Below are 12,552 nucleotides of genomic sequence, written 5' to 3' on the forward strand. Positions count from 1 at the left end.
TGATTAGATCATAGACTGATTTAAAGCTTGGAAGATTAGTAAAAGAAGACTAATAAGTGGCAAAAAACGAGACTGCAGTATTTTCATATGTTTTAAATTTTAAAAACATTTATCTTTTCGATATAACTTCCTGTAAAGATTGTATACTGTCTGCGGCAGAAATATCTCCATAACTGAAGGTGTTGTAATCATAACTCTTATTATGATTGTGGTTAAAAAACTTGATGCTTGCAGTAGCTTTGTACTGACTGAGTGGTGATTCAGTACACTGTTTTCTTACTGATCTTCTTTACTAATTAACCTAGCTTAGCCAAAGATTGGACAAGAATTAAAGAGAAGGTAGATAGATATCATTATTTAGAGTAAACATGCACCAATAAAAATTCTAATAATGAAGCATACAGTACCATGGATTTTTTTGTGTTTAAATGTAATGTTTAACAAAGCAATTATCTATATGCAGTTTGGTGAATAAATATCACAAAATAAATTCCCACCTAATGTGGCATTTGATGACCAACAAAAGAGGGTTTTTCTACAGGCAAAATATCGCCAGATGGCGTTGGTATCGTGAGGTCCGTTTGACATTTGGCACGCTTGTGATTCTTCTTCTCTTTTAAAATATGGCTTTTCTGTCCTAATTAATAGGACAATTTCGCAAGTCTCAAAGTACTCTCTTCGACAGGGACGTTGTACGGTGATTGTAGTTTTTGCAACTTGATAGTAAAATTCCAAAAACCACGTGGAGGCAACTTGCGCAATTGTGCATTAAATAATGTCAGTCAGTCAGTGTGTTGTGTAATCGCCGCATAAAACACACAGAAATAGCAGAATAAGATAATGTCTACATCCGCCAAGTTCGAATGCTACAAATCGAATCACACACACTTGTGATTGGATAAATATCTAAATGAGCCAATCGCAACGGACCTCACGATCCTAACGCCATGTAGCGATAATTCGCCTGTCGAAAAACCCTCAGTGAATAAACAATGGATGTAGTATTTTTTGTATTTTAAGATTTATAAACTTAAATGAGTTAGTTAGTGGACAGAATCAAAGTATTTTTTCTGGCTAATTCTCATTTATTACATCGAAATGTGGAGGTGCAAAGTAATATTACAAAGTCGTGTGAAATGACTGATGAACCTGTTATTGATAAAAAAAAGTAGAAATAAACCAGTGTATGACCTATAAATTTGATTTTAGATCAATCACAAAATCGTCGGTTATCCACCAAGGCCTTATTATAACTGATACCCTGCATCTGTTAACAAAAAAATACGAAAAAAAAGTTATTAGACCAAAAATTAAAGTTTGAGGTCTGGTGGTTAACCATCGAAATGCTTGTTTATTTAGTTTAAATAGTTGTTGTTATAGCAGTATTTAAATGCGATTTTTATATTAATAAATGTTAGTTTTAAGTAAATGTGGTTAATTTTATTGTTTGTCACAATTATTCTTCTAAATGCGATTTTTATGCATAGCTAGTTTTAATAATAGTTGGCGTTGTCCTATTAAGGAACAAATGGATATATTAACCTTTTCCACGCCAACGACATATATACGCACATACACGTCACATATACGACATATATAAGGTTCAATATGCGTATGAGTGATGTCTTTTGTATTTGACGTGGCGGCGAAAAGGTTAAAAACAATCAAATTTATTATTACTTTACCCAGTTGTTTTCACGCTAGGACACAATTATCCTACTAATATTATAAATGCGAAAGTTTGTAAGTTCTGTTTGTTACTTCATCACGTTTAAACCACTTTTTTTCGTTAATTTTATTTTTCCCTATTTACGCGAACGAAGTTGCGTTCAAAAACTAGTCACAAAGTACCTATGGGCGGGCGGCAACTACAGATGTGCAACTTGCAGAAAAATTCCAAAAATTTGGAAAAGTTCCCTTAATTTTCTGGAAATTTTCACAAGAAAAACCCCCGACTTTGTCATTTCATAGTTCAATATCTCAAATACGGTTGAACCGATTTCGATACAACGTATGTTGCATCGAAATCGTTTTTTTTTTAATTTGAAATCAGGATTTGTAGCGATGTGTAGACATATGTCTAAGAACCATTTAAGTTGCTAGAAATCCTGATTTCAAATAAAAAAACCGCATTCAAATCGGTCCACCCGCTTAATAGCGGTCAAACTTATAACACCCCTCTTTTTGCGTCGGGGGCTAAAAATATAGGAAATTAAATTTAAGAAACGGAAAGTGAAACGGAAATTGTGAGAACATTCCGAAATTTTCCTTTATGATGAAGTCCGCGATTTTGGAAAGTTTCCTTTGGCACATCAGTCGCGGCAACAAACGGACTAGGTACATTCTAACCACAACTGCCCTTCGCCCGTAAGTATACCTACCTTTTATTAAGTACATCAGCATTCGGCAGTGCTAACTAACCGTTACGCTAACTGCGATTGAAATGTATGAGTGGCCGGCAGTTTCGGTTGGAATAAGTCTGGCCCTAAGGCCGGTTACACACGGCGATTTTTATCAGCGAATGGTAGATTCCTGGAAGAAAAAACCTAAACCTTGACAAGATCATATGTGACACTAGGCAAAACCTTGTTGCAGTAAGCATTTGCTGCACTTATCAAAAAAATCTTAATAAAGGCAGCAGAGGCTCCCTGCGACAGGGCTCTACCGAGTTGTATGTATAAACTGGTTAAGGTACCTACTTATAGTCCGTCAGTAAGGTTATCGCTTCAGATAATATTGGACACTGGCTAAAAAGTGTAGCACGGTGTGACGTCACGCAGAACTTCTAGATTTTAGTTTCAAATTCAAATATTTATTTGTCCAACATATTAAGGTAAATTACAGGCAGTTACTTACATTATTATTGTATTGTTGTGTTGTTACGTGCACTGTTGTTGCATTAGCGCCTTGTGACGCATACAATCGGATGCTTTCATGCAGCATGCCTGACATATATAAATAATGTTAAAATTCACTTAAGAGAGAGAGAGAGAGAGATTTACTTACTACTTGGCTGTGCTTTTAATTTATTTTGAAGGCGTGCACTTCTAAATTCATGAAACAGATCTCTGTTTGCATTTACAAAATTGGCTATTTCTAACATATGTTGTAAACCAAGTGATAAATCGGCATTATGAAATCCGGCCAAGTGCCAGTCGGACTCAAGCACGAAGGGTTCCGTACCATTATCTATACAATATTAGCAAAAAACACGTTTGTTGTATGGGTGCCCCTTAATATATAATCAATTTAATTATTTCTTTTTAAAGTGAATATATACTATACGACTAAATATTCTATGAATACCTATTTCAAGCGTCTACCTGTTGCTGTTGCCGTTATTAATATCGAGCAAAAAAAATCAAAAAATCACGTTTGTTGTATGGAAGCCCCCTTAAATATTTATTTAATTCTGTTTTTAGTATTTATTTGTTATAGCGGCAACAGAAATACATAAAATAATCTGTGAAAATTTCAACTGTCTAGCTATCACGGTTCATGAGATACAGCCTGGTGACAACGGACGGACGGACAGCGGAGTCTTAGTAATAGGGTCCCGTTTTCACCCTTTGGGTACGGAACCCTAAAAATGACCAATATTAGATGACATTTTGATAATAACCTTTCAAATATTTTAATTTCCCGGGCATTATACATAATGTCTGCAGAGCAATAAATGTATTATGCTTCATTAATTAATATTGTTTATATTTTTGACATGAAATTCCTTCGTTTTATAGATGCATTTACCTGTATAATTATTAGATAAATATCTATCAAAATCTGTAAAGAAAATTATCTACAATGGTTGAATTGAATTCTTGTTTTGGTCGCAGTTCAGCCTACGAGTAACACGCTCCTCGCTGCGCTCGTCGTCGCACCTAACTTTCCGATTGATTAAATCAGACTTCAGTTGGCCAAAAATCAGTTGTAATCAAATTGCCCAACGATCATGTAGCAATATTTATAATGACCGGACAATGTGATAAATAATGAAGTTAAGATAGTAATTATCTCTTTGCCCTGCAATAAGTTTGATAATAATGCCCTTATAAATCACTTGGTCCATAACATTTAAATTTAATAAGTTCCTTAGCAAGCATTGCCAATTCATTGGCGCAGTTATGTTGTAAGCGTTTTGCCATGGCTACGTTACGGTTCACGTACCGACAACTGAACGAGCAGTACCACTACCATGAGTTTACAGTGACCGTACCTACTCGATAGCGACGGCGTAAATTATTTGTAGAGGCGCTGTACAATTCTCCATACAAATAAGTTACGCCGTCGCTTTCGAGTACGGTCACTGTAAACTCATGGTAGTGGTAGTTACTGCTATATTCGGGGCCATTTCCGTTTATTGTTCGTCTAAGTTGAAAACTTGAGATTACGGAATGAAAGAAAAGAGAACGGCTGACGTTCATAGATATCGGGGTTCAAGGCACAACGTAATGTAAACTAGCTGTTCCCGCGACTCCGTCCGCGTAGTATTCGTTTATCTATATCCCGCCGGAACATTTTTTCGGGATAAAAACTATCCTGTCTTTCCCCGGGACTCAAAACTATCTGTATGCTGAATTTCGTCTAAATCGGTTCAGTGGTTTACACATGAAGGGGTGCCAAACAAAGAGACTTACGAACTTTCGCTCGCATTTATAATAATTATACCTAATATTAGTGAGATAGTGGGCGGACTCCTTTTCATTGTCCCGGCGCGCGTGCCTAAAGCCTGCCTACAATCGGCAGAGCATGGCACATAGCAAAGGTGGACGAACGGGCCGTGGGGCCTGCGAATTAAGACTGCCTAATTTCCTTACTGATTGTCATTTAGTACGCAGGCATTCACACTTATTCCTACTTATTAAGCCGGCCCTATACTACGAAGTGCAAAATTCGAACTTTTGATCTTGCCGTCCCGCTGACGCTAATATTATTTTCACTTCTCATGCTCTTAAACTGTTACTTTAGTCTGCATATCGGAATTAAAGCTCCTTTTTATTCTCTAGGGATTAAAGTATTTTTTAATTTACGTTGGAAACCCCTAAACAGTCAATACGGTGTTTGTGAATGGAGGATTTTTAGGCATGGAAATAACCCCAAAATGACAACTGTGCAAAAATATAAAAAAAAAAGATTTAATTTCGTGTAACACAATTAATGATTACGAATATGAATGAATTCAATTATATTGAGGATTAATTAATTTTATTATGCATAGTCCAATTAGTTTTAAAATAGTTTTCATCAAAGCTCTGGAATGAACTTTCGCCTGCGGTATTCCCGGACCGATATAACCTTCAAGCTTTCAAAAAAGAGCTTACTCCTACCTAAAAGGCCGGCAACGCACTTGTGACTCTTCTGGTGTTGCACGTGTCCATGGGCGACGGTAATCGTTTACCATCAGGCGATCCGTTTGCTCGTTTGCCCCCTATACCATAAAAATAAAAAAATAAAAATTTTGGAACTGTTGGCTAAATAATAAAAGAAAAGAAAAAACCGCGGAACAATTTGTTTTGCTATTTGAATTTTGAACAGATGGTCGAGCGTACGTTTTTAAAAAGTAATATTGTAATTTTGAACAAAACATTGTTTTTTTCCTCGCATTCAAAGTGAAAAGTAGAGTGTTTAACGCGAGACTAAACAACCATAATGCCACTCGAACTATAGCCACCCTCGCTCTGCTCGGATGGCTAAACATCCCGTGTCAATTTTTAGGTAATTTTATCGATCTACTAGCTTTTGCCCGCGACTTCGTCCGCGTGGAAACGTAATTTCGGGAAGTAATTTATTTAGGATACCTATTCTGCCTACCTATTCTTTAGGATACCTATTTTAATACATTGTTCTTCTAAACTAATTTTTTTTGCTCTTCCATTCTTTGGTAAAACAAATATTTTGCGACTACCTACACACACTTTAGCGATACGACGTATATTCTACCCTGCCAACACAAAAGGACTAATCTTCATAGTGAGCTCTTGACACCTTAAGTCCTTTATTGTAAGATTGGCAGGTGGTACTGTAGTGAACAGTCGGTCCACTAGCCTAATAAATAATGCCCTATTTAAATTAAAATCACTTCTTTAGGATATTTTCGTATGTATTTCAAATCAACTTCCTACGTTGGCAGCTCGGATACTAGTCTTCTGTTTAACACCCTTGCGTCCGTTCCATATTATTATTCAAAAATGGAACTATGCTGCCAGCAGCGAATCAACGGACACAAGAGGTTAGTACAGTACCTTGTGCAAGGTCCGCTCGGATTGCTACCACCATCTTGCTCGCTAATCCTGCCGTCAAGCAGCAGTGCTTGCACTGTTGTGTTTCGGCGTGGAGAGTAAGACAGCCGGTGAAATGACTGGCACTTGAGGTATATATCTTAGGCCTCTAGGTTGGCAACGCATCTGCAATACCCGTGGTGTTGCAGATGTTTATGGGCGGTGGTGATCTCTTACCATCAGAAGACCCACTTGCTCGTTTGCCATGCAGTCGAATAAAAAAAAAGATTTGTAAGTTAGGATTATTAGTAAAAATTAGCCGTCTTAATTATACTACCCATTACAATTAAGACGGCATTTTTACTAATCATATCTGTATACCGAATTTCACCTAAATTTGGTTCAGCGGTTTAGACGTGATTGAGTAACAAACACCCAAACATCTTCACAAACTTTCACATTTATAATATTAGTAGAATAGTTACGATAAATAAAATGACACACACACACGCACGCACTAAACAGGCATTAAACACCATAATAAAATGTCAGTCACACGCACGCACACACTAAACAGTCATTCAAATACTATAAAATAAAATATAATATGTTGTATATAAGGAAAAGTACGTTAAAAAAAAACCCGCCTAAGTGCGTGTCGGACACGCCCAAAATAGAGTTCCGTAGCCGTTACGAAAAAATTATAATGTTTTTCTAAGGATTTTATACGGAATCTTCCAAGTTTAGCTATATTTTATACCTTAGGCTGCTATTTTTACTCAAACTACTAAATTCTCAAGCAAACTTAGACGTTATAGTTTTCCTTGCAAGTTTGATATACTTACTACATTCATGAATGATGCTGGCTCGTGCTGAGGCACCGACTTCGAGCTAGTACGTTACGTACCTAGAAAAAGATTTTCAAGGGTTTTGTAGTCGGTTCAATTTTGTGTTTTTTTTTTTTTGAGTCGGTTTAACTTTTTCGTTAAAAAAATTATTTATTATTTTTTAAGTTGATATCTGCTACTGTACGCTAATTATTTTTTATAAATGTAGTGCTTCTCATGTAAGTGAATTGTTATAATTCTTTATGAGAATAAAGTTCTTAAACCAGATAGCTACACATATATGTTTCCGATAAATATACTTATAGTAAATTCGTTCGGAATTCCTTACGAACTTTCATCCCCATATTCTCAAGTAAATAGGTCAAAATTTCAAAAGCGCCGAAACAAATGTTTTTTAGGGTTCCGTACTAAAAATTTAACCCTTGTAGGATCACTTTGCTGTCCGTCTGTCTGTCAAGACCCTTTATGAAATTAAAACCCTAACTAAACTCAGGTCTCGGAAGCTGTGAATAAATCAAACTTCTAAGTAAAGGCAATCAAAAGCTATTGTCATTAAAAAGGTGTTTCCATGCAAATCGCCTTAGCAGAAAAAGTACTTCTGGCTGTCCTGAAAACCTTTTGCATAAAGGTAGCTCTCATAGCACGATCAATACAAAAACATCTGAAAATCTCAATTTTACATGTCTGTGCCTATGTTAATAAGCCATGCCATCTAAAATGACCCCACATTGCGTACATTTTGCTTATGAGAAGCGTTCTGCTAACACTGGATATTCATAAATACCTACAAATTTGTAAGGAACCCTCGGTGCGCGAGGCTCACTCGAATGTCGTTTTTTTTTTAGTTCTATCGAATACCTGAACACAAAGATTCACGGGTTTATCTTTGATAATGACGACCTTCTATAGTTTCTTCCCTATTTCATAAAAGTAGAATAATAAACGCTCAAACCAATATATTTTTATTTCTAATTAGGTAAGTGCCTAAATGCCGAGTTTCATAGGATTCACCGATTTATCATTAATAATGATTACGCTCCATATAAACTTTCATGCCCTATTTCATCCCCTCCCAGGTAAAATTTTTAAAAACGCTTGAACAAATATCTAATTATTTCTTATTACGTGCCCAAATGGCAAGTTTAATAAAGATTCATTGATTTATCTTCGATAATGATGACCTTCCATATATAAACTTTGATCACCTATTTCATCCCCTCACAAGTCGAATTTTCAAAAAAGCTCAAACAAATATTATAATAAGTATTTCTTATTACGGGCCTAAATGCCAATTTTCATAGTTTTATCTTCGACAACGACGAACTTCCACCAATAAACATTGATCCCCTATTTCAAATTTCAACCCCTTCTTGCCTTTTTTTCGCGATAAAAGATAGCCTATATTATGTTCTTTCCCAAGGTCTAATTCTATATCTGTACTGTTCAGCGGTTTAGGCCTGAAAGCGTAACAGAGTTACTTTCGCATTTATAATATTTAGTATGGAAGTATGGATTATAAGTATGGATATAAAATACTTCCATTATAAAAATAATTCCCTGACTAACCACTAACCAAACACATAACCAGGGGTCGGACAAAAAGTGCGGATGACGTAAAAATTACGTAATCTTGCACACAAGATGATGTTTTTATATAAACTTTCGTGTGACATGTAGTAACAAAGTAGCATTAATGAAGTAACAAAATAATCGTAAATAAATCAATGGAATTCAGTGAATAATAGTTATTTGTGCAACAAGAGAGCAAAGTTGTTTTTTGTTGCGAGTGTTGATTTTGAATCCCGAGTAAGCGAAGGATTCTATAATTGAATCACGAGCGTCAGCGAGTGATTCTAGGTTAGAATCCTGAGAGCAGCAAGGGATTCAAATAGGTACACGAGATGCAAAAAAACTTTGGTCTCGTGTGACACATACAATTATTTTTCACCTCAGCAGCGAGAACATAATTTAAATGTAACATAAGAATAAAACCACATATACTTACCTACCTGTTTACAAAACAACCACATTTTTTAAAAAATAGAATCCGATTATTAAGAAACAAATATAATAATAAGATTTAAAACCATAAAATAGTGTCCAGTAGATACAATACAAATTCTCATACTCATAACATGCATTGTAAAAACTTCTTGTACTAATGTCACACTTATTTTTTAATACTGCAAAAAGCCTCATCTTGGGGTCATTAAAAAGGTTGAACAATAAACGTATAATTTATTATAAATGTTACTAAACCTTTAAATATGAATTTTATTAAGATTTACAAATTAAATTATATATATATTACATAAACATAAATAGATTTGTTAAAAATTCATTCAATTGTCAAATATGTATTCCAACTGTAGAGGCAGTATACGGAATTCTTTCATAAAAAAAAAACAAGAGAAGCGGCTTTCGTGCAACGAGATTGCATACTTTATTAAAAGATCGGGAAAATTTACATTTTGGAAATAATTCGTTGTCATGTAATTTATTAGGTATCTATATATTTTTAATACCAAAAATTTAATTTAAGATTTTAATCAACACATTTGATCTTATCTCTCGCTTTTTTCGTGTTGAAGTGAAATGACAGATCAAAGTAAAGTTCAAATCGTCTTTGGTTCAAATATTTGGAATTCAGCGAGTAGACCCAACACTGTACCTACTCAGCATTTAAAAATAATAATCAAAAAGTTACTTTGTCTCACGGAGTGAGCAAAATGCGATTTTGCTCACTGATTTCTCATAGCAAAACCTGCCTGTTTGAGGTGCTGAGGTGAAATAGTTATTTGTGTCACAAAGGAGCAAAATAGTGTATTTACGGCGAGGGCGTACATTGAATCCAGAATGTAGCAAAGGATTCTACAATAGAATCCTGAGCGTAGCGAGGGATTCTAAAGTAGAACCCTGAGCGTAATGAGGGATTCAAGTGTTAACGCCCAAGATGAAAATGATTTTGCTCCCGAGTGGCTCATACAACTTTTTACACCGAGCATTAAGAAACTTGAAAAAAAAAACTAAATCTAAATATTATTAAAGAACAACCAGCATAGAAAATGGCGTGGCTTTACAATTAGTAACTTCAAAAAACGCCATTTGCAATAAAATACTTAGAAAGGCCTTGAACAGAAAAGTTGCACTTTGCTCCCTCTCGTCAGGGAGGAAAAGTTACTTTTTTTAAGAAGAGGTGTGAAAAATAAATATCATATTGTTTAATAAAAAGGTTGATAAATGATAAGTGATAATTGTTTATGAAAATCAAAAATACGGTTTGAAATCATCATATAAGTGGTTTGACGTCATCGGCACTTTTTGTCCGACCCCTGCACATAACCGGCTCCATTTACTTATACGGGTATTGAAGGTTTCGGTCAACAAGGAAAACGTGTATAATCCCTTGTGCCTTTTCTGAGAAAACCATAGCACTCTGTAGTAAGAATTTAAGATTTAAATATTCAGGGATTTACAATTACGTAGGTAATAGGTGCTAAAAGTTTTAAGGAATTGTGCAACCAAGGACTGATTTATGTTTTTGAACTGTTGTTAATTTGTTATTATAAATACTTAGATTGTACAAAAACAAGTTGCATATAATTTTTAGATTGTTTGCAGAACAAGAGCTGCAGCCTGAGCTTCGTTCAAACTGTTATTTTGAAACTTTGTGCTGGGAAAAATAAATAAAACTCATTATTATTACAAGATATTGATAATAATATATGCTGTCCAAACGATTTCATTTTGTTTCTAGTTAGAAAACTACTATTTAATTGCCTACGTACTTAGAGTTATCTGGTGAAGTTATGCGGCAACGCTCACGGCTGCGAACGGCAAATTAACGTACAGGCGCTACGCCGCGTTAATAGAATAGAGTAGGTACTGCCACGTAGACATTTACACAGAGTAAATTAAGAATAATTTTGACATGAATTTATTCCTCTCCTTTACCCACAGCTTAGCTTGTGTGAACCATAAGGTTGGGCAGTTGATATGAGTATCTGGGATGATACTAGATTCCCATGGAAGTCTCAAAATTAACGCCTTGGACATTATTACGTTGTACCTACGAAGAACATCTGTTCAAGATTTGATGTCTCTGGACTTAGCATTAGCAGTCGAGACTATGAGATTTTACGTTCGTTGTTACATCTATTAATCCCACGGGAATATGCATCCAGTCGTTTTACCGTGAAAGAGTAACAACTACACAAATAGTACGTGTGCACACGTACATTCACAGAAGTTCGCATTTACCTACCTACTACTAACTAGCTTTTTCCCGCGAGTCCGTCTGTCAAGAATTCGTTTATCGTTATCCCGCGGGTTAAAACCCTACCCTTCCAAGAGTCACAAACTATCTCGATACCAAATTTCATATTAATAGATTCGTCGGTTTAAACGTAAAGAGGTAACAAATAGACAAACAGAAAGTTAGTTTATAATTAATTAGTAAGGATTGGTTCGTCGGGCATCGAACATCATCTACCGTAATACGCATAATTTATAGGGATCCTGCAAAATTAGAACAACCATCAGTCAGAGGCCTTGGAGTGTAGGTAGGTACTAGGTACGCATGTTTAAGTTAAGCGAGTAATTTGGGCCCTAATAAAGTTACCTACTTTCATAATAATAATAATAGGTAAGTATGTTTAATTTAAAAATAACGATAGTTTTTCTTACACGATAAATTAGTACGCACTGTACTCTCTCTTCTCTTTTAAAATATGGCTTTTCTGTCCTAATTAATAGGACAATTTCGCCAGTGTCAAACTAAACTCTCTTTGAAAGGGACGTTGTACGGTGGTTGTAGTTTTTGCAACTTGATTGTAAAATTCCAGAAACCACGTGGACACAACTTGCGCGTACGCACTTTTTGTTTTTTGTTTCAATTCAAAACGTCTTACTTGCTGACGTGACAAATGTCACAGATCGGCTTCTCTCTCGTGCCTAATTAGTTATTATATTACGCAGTTTGCTGTACGAAAGGAAATGGAAAATTAATTACCATCTGATAGTTGCTAAAGCTATACTTAACAGTACATTGTGTCTTAAGAGCGGTGAGCAATTACGAACGAAAGTCTGTGAGAAGCCCGAAATCGAAGACTGAGGGCGTTAATGAATTAATCTTCATAAGTAATTCCAGTACTGCCCATGCTACATAAATAGGTACAATGTTTTTCATAAAATTTGTGAGTAAAATTGTATATTATTAGTAAAAATAATATTATTTTTACAAAAATTGCCCATACCGCTGGCGCAGTTCGGGGGCATGCAGTGCCACAAGCAGCCAGGTGCCTGATATATCTACGCCTGAAGAGCGCGCGCGGCAGGCTGGCGTTCAGCTCAGCAGTTGCGCTCTCAGTAGTAAATACTACCTACATATATCAAACTCATTACCTAATACGTCCTTAGGCGATATACAATACAATACCTCTTTATTGCACACCAACACATAGCAAGCAGTACATAAAACAGGTATA

This window comes from Choristoneura fumiferana, chromosome Z, assembly GCF_025370935.1.
Source record: "Choristoneura fumiferana chromosome Z, NRCan_CFum_1, whole genome shotgun sequence".
NCBI lineage: Eukaryota > Metazoa > Arthropoda > Insecta > Lepidoptera > Tortricidae > Choristoneura > Choristoneura fumiferana.